General features: G+C 43.5%; 9 pseudogenes; all 9 read right to left on the reverse strand.

Moving 5' to 3' along the window:
* Positions 1-1,473: 1,473 nt before the first annotated feature.
* LOC130289959 (U2 spliceosomal RNA) lies at positions 1,474-1,739 on the reverse strand (annotated as a pseudogene).
* A 1,447-nt stretch (positions 1,740-3,186) lies between these two features.
* Positions 3,187-3,454, reverse strand: LOC130288471 (U2 spliceosomal RNA; annotated as a pseudogene).
* A 1,466-nt stretch (positions 3,455-4,920) lies between these two features.
* On the reverse strand, positions 4,921-5,187 carry LOC130288391 (U2 spliceosomal RNA; annotated as a pseudogene).
* Positions 5,188-6,644: 1,457 nt separating this feature from the next.
* On the reverse strand, positions 6,645-6,908 carry LOC130289411 (U2 spliceosomal RNA; annotated as a pseudogene).
* Positions 6,909-8,377: 1,469 nt separating this feature from the next.
* Positions 8,378-8,641, reverse strand: LOC130289740 (U2 spliceosomal RNA; annotated as a pseudogene).
* A 1,456-nt stretch (positions 8,642-10,097) lies between these two features.
* On the reverse strand, positions 10,098-10,361 carry LOC130289412 (U2 spliceosomal RNA; annotated as a pseudogene).
* A 1,536-nt stretch (positions 10,362-11,897) lies between these two features.
* LOC130287671 (U2 spliceosomal RNA) lies at positions 11,898-12,161 on the reverse strand (annotated as a pseudogene).
* A 1,457-nt stretch (positions 12,162-13,618) lies between these two features.
* LOC130289817 (U2 spliceosomal RNA) lies at positions 13,619-13,883 on the reverse strand (annotated as a pseudogene).
* A 1,482-nt stretch (positions 13,884-15,365) lies between these two features.
* LOC130288748 (U2 spliceosomal RNA) lies at positions 15,366-15,633 on the reverse strand (annotated as a pseudogene).
* Positions 15,634-16,324: the final 691 nt, after the last annotated feature.

The raw sequence follows: 16,324 nt of genomic DNA on the forward strand, positions 1-16,324 counted from the left end.
GGAAAGGGGTGGACCCAACCATGTCCCCTTCATGAGCACTCACATTACTCATAGGAATGGAAGGAAGGCTGGCAGCCAACCAGCCTCCCATACACTCTCTGGGTGGGTTGCAGTCAGCCACCCATACATACATACAGCACAGGCTAAACCCACATCATCACTTAAAAAAAGGACAGGCGAGCATTGCACTCTGATGGAGCATTTAGCAATGCAATCCATAGCCTGGCTTTTGCCTGAACCCCCATCACTCCTCCTCTTGCATATAAGACAATATTTCAGATCTGCATATGAAAACAACACGCCTACCTTTGTTGCACATAGCTGCCTGCCTGTCTCTAGTTACCCCACTGGCTGTAGCTGCGTCCCTTCCGACATGGAATAACACCAACTGTAACGATAAACTGAAAATTAACAGTATAAACCTGCATCATTTTGGACTCTGGTATTTGCTGAATCCGGGTGACCTGACAACCGATGGTGGTGCCGCTGGTGATTCTGGCCTTCTTGTAATCTGTTGGGCCTATGTGTTAGCTCACACATCACTTGGGTATCCATGGTAACTACCACAACATGGTCATCTGCAGTTTACATCTAGCCCTAGAAGTGGCATTGAATGGCATTTTAAAAGTGCTAAGGTTCCTGGTGCAATAATCCTCCCATGAGGATCAGCCTCAACGGCTTTGTAGATTGCACTCATGTCAGCAACTCTATATACATTTTTTTTTCTTCATGCCCTTTCTTCATCCGTTTTTCTTTCTGTCATTCAGACTTTCATTCATTCGATCTCTCTCACTCACTTGCTTTAACTCATTTGTTCTCACTCACTCACTCACTCACTCAATCACTCACTCACTCATTCACTCTCACTCACTCTCACTCTCTCACTCACTCGCTCACTAAGTCAGTCTCTCTCTCTCTCTCTCTCTCTTTTTCTTTTTATATATATTTTTTTCCATCTTCTTCTTCTTCTTCTTCTTCTTCAGACCCTGTCATAGCACTAATGCCTTTCCAATACCACCAGCAGATGGAGACACTCCATTGCAACATTGGTTGTGAGCAGCAGTTTCTAAAAACAAATGCCTCATGGCGGATTTCCCATCCATCAATGGATGGTAAATTTTGTTTTTATCATTCACTGACCACAGAAACCAATGCATGGTCAAGCAACAGCAATGACACACCCTTGTGTATAGGCATGAGACCCTCACGTCATTTAACAGGATTCAGCACCACCCACAAGACAGCTACCTGTCATGTCATGTCAAACCTGCACAGGTGTGCTAGATTATTATTATTTAGTTTTATTTTATTTTTTTACACCAATCAGTGTGCAAACATGGTCATTAAAACGCTAAATGAATAGACGTTCATAAACCAGTCAGTGCAAATCATCATTTTGGTCTCCAATTCTCAAACTCAAATTCTCACCCACGGAGGATTAAATGAGAATCTTTCTTGTTTAACACTGGAATGGGGTCGTGCACTGTTCACTACCCGAAGATACTGCCACATCGGCTCAATGCATAGGGCGACAGAAGCAAGCTTCCAAATCAGCTCCCTTTCTCAAAAATCCATTTAATTTATGGTCCCCAGGTAGGGAACGTATGTATCAGTATGTGCTCACAAGTCACCCAAGTGCAAATATTCACACAAAAAAAAAACGTGCCTCAGGATGCGATCTGTCACAAGATCCTTTCTTTTTTTTACACTTGATCTAAGCTAAAAGGCCTAGAGGGGATAACCGGGAAAGGGGTGGACCCAACCATGTCCCCTTCATGAGCACTCACATTACTCATAGGAATGGAAGGAAGGCTGGCAGCCAACCAGCCTCCCATACACTCTCTGGGTGGGTGGCAGTCAGCCACCCATACATACATACAGCACAGGCTAAACCCACATCATCACTTAAAAAAAGGACAGGCGACCATTGCACTCTGATGGAGCATTTAGCAATGCAATCCATAGCCTGGCTTTTGCCTGAACCCCCATCACTCCTCCTCTTGCATATAAGACAATATTTCAGATCTGCATATGAAAACAACACGCCTACCTTTGTTGCACATAGCTGCCTGCCTGTCTCTAGTTACCCCACTGGCTGTAGCTGCGTCCCTTCCGACATGGAATAACACCAACTGTAACGATAAACTGAAAATTAACAGTATAAACCTGCATCATTTTGGACTCTGGTATTTGCTGAATCCGGGTGACCTGACAACCGATGGTGGTGCCGCTGGTGATTCTGGCCTTCTTGTAATCTGTTGGGCCTATGTGTTAGCTCACACATCACTTGGGTATCCATGGTAACTACCACAACATGGTCATCTGCAGTTTACATCTAGCCCTAGAAGTGGCATTGAATGGCATTTTAAAAGTGCTAGGGGTCCTGGTGCAATAATCCTCCCATGAGGATCAGCCTTAACGGCTTTGTAGATTGCACTCATGTCAGCAACTCCATATACATTTTTTTTTCTTCATGCTTCTTTCTTCATCCTTTTTTCTTTCTGTCATTCAGACTTTCATTCATTCGATCTCTCTCACTCACTTGCTTTAACTCATTTGTTCTCACTCACTCACTCACTCACTCATTCACTCTCACTCACTCTCACTCTCTCACTCACTCGCTCACTAAGTCAGTCTCTCTCTCTCTCTCTTTTTCTTTTTATATATATTTTTTCCGTCTTCTTCTTCTTCTTCAGACCCTGTCATAGCACTAATGCCTTTCCAATACCACCAGCAGATGGAGACACTCCATTGCAACATTGGTTGTGAGCAGCAGTTTCTAAAAACAAATGCCTCATGGCGGATGTCCCATCCATCAATGGATGGTAAATTTTGTTTTTATCATTCACTGACCACAGAAACCAATGCATGGTCAAGCAACAGCAATGACACACCCTTGTGTATAGGCATGAGACCCTCACGTCATTTAACAGGATTCAGCACCACCCACAAGACAGCTACCTGTCATGTCATGTCAAACCTGCACAGGTGTGCTAGATTATTATTATTTAGTTTTATTTTATTTTTTTACACCAATCAGTGTGCAAACATGGTCATTAAAACGCTAAATGAATAGACGTTCATAAACCAGTCAGTGCCACTCATCATTTTGGTCTCCAATTCTCAAACTCAAATTCTCACCCACGGAGGATTAAATGAGAATCTTTCTTGTTTAACACTGGAATGGGGTGGTGCACTGTTCACTACCCGAAGATACTGCCACATCGGGTCAATGCATAGGGCAACAGAAGCAAGCTTCCAAATCAGCTCCCTTTCTCAAAAATCCATTTAATTTATGGTCCCCAGATAGGGAACGTATGTATCAGTATGTGCTCACAAGTCACCCAAGTGCAAGTATTCACACAAAAAAAAAAAAACGTGCCTCAGGATGCGATCTGTCGCAAGATCCTTTCTTTTTTTACACTTGATCTAAGCCAAAAGGCCTAGAGGGGATAACCGGGAAAGGGGTGGACCCAACCATGTCCCCTTCATGAGCACTCACATTACTCATAGGAATGGAAGGAAGGCTGGCAGCCAACCAGCCTCCCATACACTCTCTGGGTGGGTGGCAGTCAGCCACCCATACATACATACAGCACAGGCTAAACCCACATCATCACTTAAAAAAAGGACAGGCGAGCATTGCACTCTGATGGAGCATTTAGCAATGCAATTCATAGCCTGGCTTTTGCCTGAACCCCCATCACTCCTCCTCTTGCATATAAGACAATATTTCAGATCTGCATATGAAAACAACACGCCTACCTTTGTTGCACATAGCTGCCTGCCTGTCTCTAGTTACCCCACTGGCTGTAGCTGCGTCCCTTCCGACATGGAATAACACCAACTGTAACGATAAACTGAAAATTAACAGTATAAACCTGCATCATTTTGGACTCTGGTATTTGCTGAATCCGGGTGACCTGACAACCGATGGTGGTGCCGCTGGTGATTCTGGCCTTCTTGTAATCTGTTGGGCCTATGTGTTAGCTCACACATCACTTGGGTATCCATGGTAACTACCACAACATGGTCATCTGCAGTTTACATCTAGCCCTAGAAGTGGCATTGAATGGCATTTTAAAAGTGCTAGGGGTCCTGGTGCAATAATCCTCCCATGAGGATCAGCCTTAACGGCTTTGTAGATTGCACTCATGTCAGCAACTCCATATACATTTTTTTTTCTTCATGCTTCTTTCTTCATCCTTTTTTCTTTCTGTCATTCAGACTTTCATTCATTCGATCTCTCTCACTCACTTGCTTTAACTCATTTGTTCTCACTCACTCACTCACTCACTCAATCACTAACTCACTCATTCACTCTCACTCACTCTCACTCTCTCACTCACTCGCTCACTAAGTCAGTCTCTCTCTCTCTCTCTTTTTCTTTTTATATATATTTTTTCCGTCTTCTTCTTCTTCTTCTTCAGACCCTGTCATAGCACTAATGCCTTTCCAATACCACCAGCAGATGGAGACACTCCATTGCAACATTGGTTGTGAGCAGCAGTTTCTAAAAACAAATGCCTCATGGCGGATTTCCCATCCATCAATGGATGGTAAATTTTGTTTTTATCATTCACTGACCACAGAAACCAATGCATGGTCAAGCAACAGCAATGACACACCCTTGTGTATAGGCATGAGACCCTCACGTCATTTAACAGGATTAAGCACCACCCACAAGACAGCTACCTGTCATGTCATGTCAAACCTGCACAGGTGTGCTAGATTATTATTATTTAGTTTTATTTTATTTTTTTACACCAATCAGTGTGCAAACAGGGTCATTAAAACGCTAAATGAATAGACGTTCATAAACCAGTCAGTGCCACTCATCATTTTGGTCTCCAATTCTCAAACTCAAATTCTCACCCACGGAGGATTAAATGAGAATCTTTCTTGTTTAACACTGGAATGGGGTGGTGCACTGTTCACTACCCGAAGATACTGCCACATCGGGTCAATGCATAGGGCAACAGAAGCAAGCTTCCAAATCAGCTCCCTTTCTCAAAAATCCATTTAATTTATGGTCCCCAGATAGGGAACGTATGTATCAGTATGTGCTCACAAGTCACCCAAGTGCAAGTATTCACACAAAAAAAAAAAACGTGCCTCAGGATGCGATCTGTCGCAAGATCCTTTCTTTTTTTACACTTGATCTAAGCCAAAAGGCCTAGAGGGGATAACCGGGAAAGGGGTGGACCCAACCATGTCCCCTTCATGAGCACTCACATTACTCATAGGAATGGAAGGAAGGCTGGCAGCCAACCAGCCTCCCATACACTCTCTGGGTGGGTGGCAGTCAGCCACCCATACATACATACAGCACAGGCTAAACCCACATCATCACTTAAAAAAAGGACAGGCGAGCATTGCACTCTGATGGAGCATTTAGCAATGCAATCCATAGCCTGGCTTTTGCCTGAACCCCCATCACTCCTTCTCTTGCATATAAGACAATATTTCAGATCTGCATATGAAAACAACACGCCTACCTTTGTTGCACATAGCTGCCTGCCTGTCTCTAGTTACCCCACTGGCTGTAGCTGCGTCCCTTCCGACATGGAATAACACCAACTGTAACGATAAACTGAAAATTAACAGTATAAACCTGCATCATTTTAGACTCTGGTATTTGCTGAATCCGGGTGACCTGACAACCGATGGTGGTGCCGCTGGTGATTCTGGCCTTCTTGGAATCTGTTGGGCCTATGTGTTAGCTCACACATCACTTGGGTATCCATGGTAACTACCACAACATGGTCTTCTGCAGTTTACATCTAGCCCTAGAAGTGGCATTGAATGGCATTTTAAAAGTGCTAAGGGTCCTGGTGCAATAATCCTCCCATGAGGATCAGCCTCAACGGCTTTGTAGATTGCACTCATGTCAGCAACTCCATATACATTTTTTTTTCTTCATGCTTCTTTCTTCATCCTTTTTTCTTTCTGTCATTCAGACTTTCATTCATTCGATCTCTCTCACTCACTTGCTTTAACTCATTTGTTCTCACTCACTCACTCAATCACTCACTCACTCATTCACTCTCACTCACTCTCACTCTCTCACTCACTCGCTCACTAAGTCAGTCTCTCTCTCTCTCTTTTTCTTTTTATATATATTTTTTTCCGTCTTCTTCTTCTTCTTCTTCAGACCCTGTCATAGCACTAATGCCTTTCCAATACCACCAGCAGATGGAGACACTCCATTGCAACATTGGTTGTGAGCAGCAGTTTCTAAAAACAAATGCCTCATGGCGGATTTCCCATCCATCAATGGATGGTAAATTTTGTTTTTATCATTCACTGACCACAGAAACCAATGCATGGTCAAGCAACAGCAATGACACACCCTTGTGTATAGGCATGAGACCCTCACGTCATTTAACAGGATTCAGCACCACCCACAAGACAGCTACCTGTCATGTCATGTCAAACCTGCACAGGTGTGCTAGATTATTATTATTTAGTTTTATTTTATTTTTTTACACCAATCAGTGTGCAAACATGGTCATTAAAACGCTAAATGAATAGACGTTCATAAACCAGTCAGTGCAACTCATCATTTTGGTCTCCAATTCTCAAACTCAAATTCTCACCCACGGAGGATTAAATGAGAATTTTTCTTGTTTAACACTGGAATGGGGTGGTGCACTGTTCACTACCCGAAGATTCTGCCACATCGGGTCAATGCATAGGGCGACAGAAGCAAGCTTCCAAATCAGCTCCCTTTCTCAAAAATCCATTTAATTTATGGTCCCCAGATAGGGAACGTATGTATCAGTATGTGCTCACAAGTGACCCAAGTGCAAGTATTCACACAAAAAAAAACGTGCCTCAGGATGCGATCTGTCGCAAGATCCTTTCTTTTTTTACACTTGATCTAAGCCAAAAGGCCTAGAGGGGATAACCGGGAAAGGGGTGGACCCAACCATGTCCCCTTCATGAGCACTCACATTACTCATAGGAATGGAAGGAAGGCTGGCAGCCAACCAGCCTCCCATACACTCTCTGGGTGGGTGGGTGGCAGTCAGCCACCCATACATACATACAGCATAGGCTAAACCCACATCATCACTTAAAAAAAGGACAGGCGACCATTGCACTCTGATGGAGCATTTAGCAATGCAATCCATAGCCTGGCTTTTGCCTGAACCCCCATCACTCCTCCTCTTGCATATAAGACAATATTTCAGATCTGCATATGAAAACAACACGCCTACCTTTGTTGCACATAGCTGCCTGCCTGTCTCTAGTTACCCCACTGGCTGTAGCTGCGTCCCTTCCGACATGGAATAACACCAACTGTAACGATAAACTGAAAATTAACAGTATAAACCTGCATCATTTTGGACTCTGGTATTTGCTGAATCCGGGTGACCTGACAACCGATGGTGGTGCCGCTGGTGATTCTGGCCTTCTTGTAATCTGTTGGGCCTATGTGTTAGCTCACACATCACTTGGGTATCCATGGTAACTACCACAACATGGTCATCTGCAGTTTACATCTAGCCCTAGAAGTGGCATTGAATGGCATTTTAAAAGTGCTAAGGGTCCTGGTGCAATAATCCTCCCATGAGGATCAGCCTCAACGGCTTTGTAGATTGCACTCATGTCAGCAACTCTATATACATTTTTTTTTCTTCATGCCCTTTCTTCATCCTTTTTTCTTTCTGTCATTCAGACTTTCATTCATTCGATCTCTCTCACTCACTTGCTTTAACTCATTTGTTCTCACTCACTCACTCACTCACTCAATCACTCACTCACTCATTCACTCTCACTCACTCTCACTCTCTCACTCACTCGCTCACTAAGTCAGTCTCTCTCTCTCTCTCTCTTTTTCTTTTTATATATATTTTTTTCCATCTTCTTCTTCTTCTTCTTCTTCTTCAGACCCTGTCATAGCACTAATGCCTTTCCAATACCACCAGCAGATGGAGACACTCCATTGCAACATTGGTTGTGAGCAGCAGTTTCTAAAAACAAATGCCTCATGGCGGATTTCCCATGATGGTAAATTTTGTTTTTATCATTCACTGACCACAGAAACCAATGCATGGTCAAGCAACAGCAATGACACACCCTTGTGTATAGGCATGAGACCCTCACGTCATTTAACAGGATTCAGCACCACCCACAAGACAGCTACCTGTCATGTCATGTCAAACCTGCACAGGTGTGCTAGATTATTATTATTTAGTTTTATTTTATTTTTTTACACCAATCAGTGTGCAAACATGGTCATTAAAACGCTAAATGAATAGACGTTCATAAACCAGTCAGTGCAACTCATCATTTTGGTCTCCAATTCTCAAACTCAAATTCTCACCCACGGAGGATTAAATGAGAATCTTTCTTGTTTAACACTGGAATGGGGTGGTGCACTGTTCACTACCCGAAGATACTGCCACATCGGGTCAATGCATAGGGCGACAGAAGCAAGCTTCCAAATCAGCTCCCTTTCTCAAAAATCCATTTAATTTATGGTCCCCAGATAGGGAACGTATGTATCAGTATGTGCTCACAAGTCACCCAAGTGCAAGTATTCACACAAAAAAAAACGTGCCTCAGGATGCAATCTTTCGCAAGATCCTTTCTTTTTTTACACTTGATCTAAGCCAAAAGACCTAGAGGGGATAACCGGGAAAGGGGTGGACCCAACCATGTCCCCTTCATGAGCACTCACATTACTCATAGGAATGGAAGGAAGGCTGGCAGCCAACCAGCCTCCCATACACTCTCTGGGTGGGTGGCAGTCAGCCACCCATACATACATACAGCACAGGCTAAACCCACATCATCACTTAAAAAAAAAGGACAGGCGACCATTGCACTCTGATGGAGCATTTAGCAATGCAATCCATAGCCTGGCTTTTGCCTGAACCCCCATCACTCCTCCTCTTGCATATAAGACAATATTTCAGATTTGCATATGAAAACAACACGCCTACCTTTGTTGCACATAGCTGCCTGCCTGTCTCTAGTTACCCCACTGGCTGTAGCTGCGTCCCTTCCGACATGGAATAACACCAACTGTAACGATAAACTGAAAATTAACAGTATAAACCTGCATCATTTTGGACTCTGGTATTTGCTGAATCCGGGTGACCTGACAACCGATGGTGGTGCCGCTGGTGATTCTGGCCTTCTTGGAATCTGTTGGGCCTATGTGTTAGCTCACACATCACTTGGGTATCCATGGTAACTACCACAACATGGTCATCTGCAGTTTACATCTAGCCCTAGAAGTGGCATTGAATGGCATTTTAAAAGTGCTAAGGGTCCTGGTGCAATAATCCTCCCATGAGGATCAGCCTCAACGGCTTTGTAGATTGCACTCATGTCAGCAACTCCATATACATTTTTTTTTCTTCATGCTTCTTTCTTCATCCTTTTTTCTTTCTGTCATTCAGACTTTCATTCATTCGATCTCTCTCACTCACTTGCTTTAACTCATTTGTTCTCACTCACTCACTCAATCACTCACTCACTCATTCACTCTCACTCACTCTCACTCTCTCACTCACTCGCTCACTAAGTCAGTCTCTCTCTCTCTCTTTTTCTTTTTATATATATTTTTTTCCGTCTTCTTCTTCTTCTTCAGACCCTGTCATAGCACTAATGCCTTTCCAATACCACCAACAGATGGAGACACTCCATTGCAACATTGGTTGTGAGCAGCAGTTTCTAAAAACAAATGCCTCATGGCGGATTTCCCATCCATCAATGGATGGTAAATTTTGTTTTTATCATTCACTGACCACAGAAACCAATGCATGGTCAAGCAACAGCAATGACACACCCTTGTGTATAGGCATGAGACCCTCACGTCATTTAACAGGATTCAGCACCACCCACAAGACAGCTACCTGTCATGTCATGTCAAACCTGCACAGGTGTGCTAGATTATTATTATTTAGTTTTATTTTATTTTTTTACACCAATCAGTGTGCAAACATGGTCATTAAAACGCTAAATTAATAGACGTTCATAAACCAGTCAGTGCAACTCATCATTTTGGTCTCCAATTCTCAAACTCAAATTCTCACCCACGGAGGATTAAATGAGAATTTTTCTTGTTTAACACTGGAATGGGGTGGTGCACTGTTCACTACCCGAAGATTCTGCCACATCGGGTCAATGCATAGGGCGACAGAAGCAAGCTTCCAAATCAGCTCCCTTTCTCAAAAATCCATTTAATTTATGGTCCCCAGATAGGGAACGTATGTATCAGTATGTGCTCACAAGTGACCCAAGTGCAAGTATTCACACAAAAAAAAACGTGCCTCAGGATGCGATCTGTCGCAAGATCCTTTCTTTTTTTACACTTGATCTAAGCCAAAAGGCCTAGAGGGGATAACCGGGAAAGGGGTGGACCCAACCATGTCCCCTTCATGAGCACTCACATTACTCATAGGAATGGAAGGAAGGCTGGCAGCCAACCAGCCTCCCATACACTCTCTGGGTGGGTGGGTGGGTGGCAGTCAGCCACCCATACATACATACAGCATAGGCTAAACCCACATCATCACTTAAAAAAAGGACAGGCGACCATTGCACTCTGATGGAGCATTTAGCAATGCAATCCATAGCCTGGCTTTTGCCTGAACCCCCATCACTCCTCCTCTTGCATATAAGACAATATTTCAGATCTGCATATGAAAACAACACGCCTACCTTTGTTGCACATAGCTGCCTGCCTGTCTCTAGTTACCCCACTGGCTGTAGCTGCGTCCCTTCCGACATGGAATAACACCAACTGTAACGATAAACTGAAAATTAACAGTATAAACCTGCATCATTTTGGACTCTGGTATTTGCTGAATCCGGGTGACCTGACAACCGATGGTGGTGCCGCTGGTGATTCTGGCCTTCTTGGAATCTGTTGGGCCTATGTGTTAGCTCACACATCACTTGGGTATCCATGGTAACTACCACAACATGGTCATCTGCAGTTTACATCTAGCCCTAGAAGTGGCATTGAATGGCATTTTAAAAGTGCTAAGGGTCCTGGTGCAATAATCCTCCCATGAGGATCAGCCTCAACGGCTTTGTAGATTGCACTCATGTCAGCAACTCCATATACATTTTTACTTCTTCATGCTTCTTTCTTCATCCTTTTTTCTTTCTGTCATTCAGACTTTCATTCATTCGATCTCTCTCACTCACTTGCTTTAACTCATTTGTTCTCACTCACTCAATCACTCACTCACTCATTCACTCTCACTCACTCTCACTCTCTCACTCACTCACTCACTCACTCACTCACTCAATCACTCACTCATTCACTCTCACTCACTCTCACTCTCTCACTCACTCGCTCACTAAGTCAGTCTCTCTCTCTCTCTCTTTTTCTTTTTATATATATTTTTTCCGTCTTCTTCTTCTTCTTCTTCTTCTTCAGACCCTGTCATAGCACTAATGCCTTTCCAATACCACCAGCAGATGGAGACACTCCATTGCAACATTGGTTGTGAGCAGCAGTTTCTAAAAACAAATGCCTCATGGCGGATTTCCCATCCATCAATGGATGGTAAATTTTGTTTTTATCATTCACTGACCACAGAAACCAATGCATGGTCAAGCAACAGCAATGACACACCCTTGTGTATAGGCATGAGACCCTCACGTCATTTAACAGGATTCAGCACCACCCACAAGACAGCTACCTGTCATGTCATGTCAAACCTGCACAGGTGTGCTAGATTATTATTATTTAGTTTTATTTTATTTTTTTACACCAATCAGTGTGCAAACATGGTCATTAAAACGCTAAATTAATAGACGTTCATAAACCAGTCAGTGCAACTCATCATTTTGGTCTCCAATTCTCAAACTCAAATTCTCACCCACGGAGGATTAAATGAGAATCTTTCTTGTTTAACACTGGAATGGGGTGGTGCACTGTTCACTACCCGAAGATACTGCCACATCGGGTCAATGCATAGGGCGACAGAAGCAAGCTTCCAAATCAGCTCCCTTTCTCAAAAATCCATTTAATTTATGGTCCCCAGATAGGGAACGTATGTATCAGTATGTGCTCACAAGTCACCCAAGTGCAAGTATTCACACAAAAAAAAACATGCCTCAGGATGCGATCTGTCGCAAGATCCTTTCTTTTTTTACACTTGATCTAAGCCAAAAGGCCTAGAGGGGATAACCGGGAAAGGGGTGGACCCAACCATGTCCCCTTCATGAGCACTCACATTACTCATAGGAATGGAAGGAAGGCTGGCAGCCAACCAGCCTCCCATACACTCTCTGGGTGGGTGGCAGTCAGCCACCCATACATACATACAGCACAGGCTAAACCCACATCATCACTTAAAAAAAGGACAGGCGAGCATTGCACTCTGATGGAGCATTTAGCAATGCAATCCATAGCCTGGCTTTTGCCTGAACCCCCATCACTCCTCCTCTTGCATATAAGACAATATTTCAGATCTGCATATGAAAACAACACGCCTACCTTTGTTGCACATAGCTGCCTGCCTGTCTCTAGTTACCCCACTGGCTGTAGCTGCGTCCCTTCCGACATGGAATAACACCAACTGTAACGATAAACTGAAAATTAACAGTATAAACCTGCATCATTTTAGACTCTGGTATTTGCTGAATCCGGGTGACCTGACAACCGATGGTGGTGCCGCTGGTGATTCTGGCCTTCTTGGAATCTGTTGGGCCTATGTGTTAGCTCACACATCACTTGGGTATCCATGGTAACTACCACAACATGGTCATCTGCAGTTTACATCTAGCCCTAGAAGTGGCATTGAATGGCATTTTAAAAGTGCTAAGGGTCCTGGTGCAATAATCCTCCCATGAGGATCAGCCTCAACGGCTTTGTAGATTGCACTCATGTCAGCAACTCCATATACATTTTTTTTTCTTCATGCTTCTTTCTTCATCCTTTTTTCTTTCTGTCATTCAGACTTTCATTCATTCGATCTCTCTCACTCACTTGCTTTAACTCATTTGTTCTCACTCACTCACTCAATCACTCACTCACTCATTCACTCTCACTCACTCTCACTCTCTCACTCACTCGCTCACTAAGTCAGTCTCTCTCTCTCTCTTTTTCTTTTTATATATATTTTTTTCCGTCTTCTTCTTCTTCTTCTTCAGACCCTGTCATAGCACTAATGCCTTTCCAATACCACCAGCAGATGGAGACACTCCATTGCAACATTGGTTGTGAGCAGCAGTTTCTAAAAACAAATGCCTCATGGCGGATTTCCCATCCATCAATGGATGGTAAATTTTGTTTTTATCATTCACTGACCACAGAAACCAATGCATGGTCAAGCAACAGCAATGACACACCCTTGTGTATAGGCATGAGACCCTCATGTCATTTAACAGGATTCAGCACCACCCACAAGACAGCTACCTGTCATGTCATGTCAAACCTGCACAGGTGTGCTAGATTATTATTATTTAGTTTTATTTTATTTTTTTACACCAATCAGTGTGCAAACATGGTCATTAAAACGCTAAATGAATAGACGTTCATAAACCAGTCAGTGCAACTCATCATTTTGGTCTCCAATTCTCAAACTCAAATTCTCACCCACGGAGGATTAAATGAGAATCTTTCTTGTTTAACACTGGAATGGGGTGGTGCACTGTTCACTACCCGAAGATACTGCCACATCGGGTCAATAAATAGGGCGACAGAAGCAAGCTTCCAAATCAGCTCCCTTTCTCAAAAATCCATTTAATTTATGGTCCCCAGATAGGGAACGTATGTATCAGTATGTGCTCACAAGTCACCCAAGTGCAAGTATTCACACAAATAAAAACGTGCCTCAGGATGCGATCTGTCGCAAGATCCTTTCTTTTTTTTACACTTGATCTAAGCCAAAAGGCCTAGAGGGGATAACCGGGAAAGGGGTGGACCCAACCATGTCCCCTTCATGAGCACTCACATTACTCATAGGAATGGAAGGAAGGCTGGCAGCCAGCCAGCCTCCCATACACTCTCTGGGTGGGTGGCAGTCAGCCACCCATACATACATACAGCACAGGCTAAACCCACATCATCACTTAAAAAAAGGACAGGCGACCATTGCACTCTGATGGAGCATTTAGCAATGCAATCCATAGCCTGGCTTTTGCCTGAACCCCCATCACTCCTCCTCTTGCATATAAGACAATATTTCAGATCTGCATATGAAAACAACACGCCTACCTTTGTTGCACATAGCTGCCTGCCTGTCTCTAGTTACCCCACTGGCTGTAGCTGCGTCCCTTCCGACATGGAATAACACCAACTGTAACGATAAACTGAAAATTAACAGTATAAACCTGCATCATTTTGGACTCTGGTATTTGCTGAATCCGGGTGACCTGACAACCGATGGTGGTGCCGCTGGTGATTCTGGCCTTCTTGGAATCTGTTGGGCCTATGTGTTAGCTCACACATCACTTGGGTATCCATGGTAACTACCACAACATGGTCATCTGCAGTTTACATCTAGCCCTAGAAGTGGCATTGAATGGCATTTTAAAAGTGCTAAGGGTCCTGGTGCAATAATCCTCCCATGAGGATCAGCCTCAACGGCTTTGTAGATTGCACTCATGTCAGCAACTCCATATACATTTTTTTTTCTTCATGCTTCTTTCTTCATCCTTTTTTCTTTCTGTCATTCAGACTTTCATTCATTCGATCTCTCTCACTCACTTGCTTTAACTCATTTATTCTCACTCACTCACTCACTCAATCACTCACTCACTCATTCACTCTCACTCACTCTCACTCTCTCACTCACTCGCTCACTAAGTCAGTCTCTCTCTCTCTCTTTTTCTTTTTATATATATTTTTTTCCGTCTTCTTCTTCTTCTTCTTCTTCTTCTTCTTCTTCTTCTTCAGACCCTGTCATAGCACTAATGCCTTTCCAATACCACCAGCAGATGGAGACACTCCATTGCAACATTGGTTGTGAGCAGCAGTTTCTAAAAACAAATGCCTCATGGCGGATTTCCCATCCATCAATGGATGGTAAATTTTGTTTTTATCATTCACTGACCACAGAAACCAATGCATGGTCAAGCAACAGCAATGACACACCCTTGTGTATAGGCATGAGACCCTCACGTCATTTAACAGGATTCAGCACCACCCACAAGACAGCTACCTGTCATGTCATGTCAAACCTGCACAGGTGTGCTAGATTATTATTATTTAGTTTTATTTTATTTTTTTACACCAATCAGTGTGCAAACATGGTCATTAAAACGCTAAATGAATAGACGTTCATAAACCAGTCAGTGCAACTCATCGTTTTGGTCTCCAATTCTCAAACTCAAATTCTCACCCACGGAGGATTAAATGAGAATCTTTCTTGTTTAACACTGGAATGGGGTGGTGCACTGTTCACTACCCGAAGATACTGCCACATCGGGTCAATGCATAGGGCGACAGAAGCAAGCTTCCAAATCAGCTCCCTTTCTCAAAAATCCATTTAATTTATGGTCCCCAGATAGGGAACGTATGTATCAGTATGTGCTCACAAGTCACCCAAGTGCAAGTATTCACACAAAAAAAAAAAACGTGCCTCAGGATGCGATCTGTCGCAATATCCTTTCTTTTTTTTACACTTGATCTAAGCCAAAAGGCCTAGAGGGGATAACCGGGAAAGGGGTGGACCCAACCATGTCCCCTTCATGAGCACTCACATTACTCATAGGAATGGAAGGAAGGCTGGCAGCCAACCAGCCTCCCATACACTCTCTGGGTGGGTGGCAGTCAGCCACCCATACATACATACAGCACAGGCTAAACCCACATCATCACTTAAAAAAAGGACAGGCGACCATTGCACTCTGATGGAGCATTTAGCAATGCAATCCATAGCCTGGCTTTTGCCTGAACCCCCATCACTCCTCCTCTTGCATATAAGACAATATTTCAGATCTGCATATGAAAACAACACGCCTACCTTTGTTGCACATAGCTGCCTGCCTGTCTCTAGTTACCCCACTGGCTGTAGCTGCGTCCCTTCCGACATGGAATAACACCAACTGTAACGATAAACTGAAAATTAACAGTATAAACCTGCATCATTTTGGACTCTGGTATTTGCTGAATCCGGGTGACCTGACAACCGATGGTGGTGCCGCTGGTGATTCTGGCCTTCTTGGAATCTGTTGGGCCTATGTGTTAGCTCACACATCACTTGGGTATCCATGGTAACTACCACAACATGGTCATCTGCAGTTTACATCTAGCCCTAGAAGTGGCATTGAATGGCATTTTAAAAGTGCTAAGGGTCCTGGTGCAATAATCCTCCCATGAGGATCAGCCTCAACGGCTTTGTAG

The sequence above is a fragment of the Hyla sarda genome, chromosome 8, assembly GCF_029499605.1.
Source record: "Hyla sarda isolate aHylSar1 chromosome 8, aHylSar1.hap1, whole genome shotgun sequence".
Classification (NCBI taxonomy): Eukaryota; Metazoa; Chordata; class Amphibia; order Anura; family Hylidae; genus Hyla; species Hyla sarda.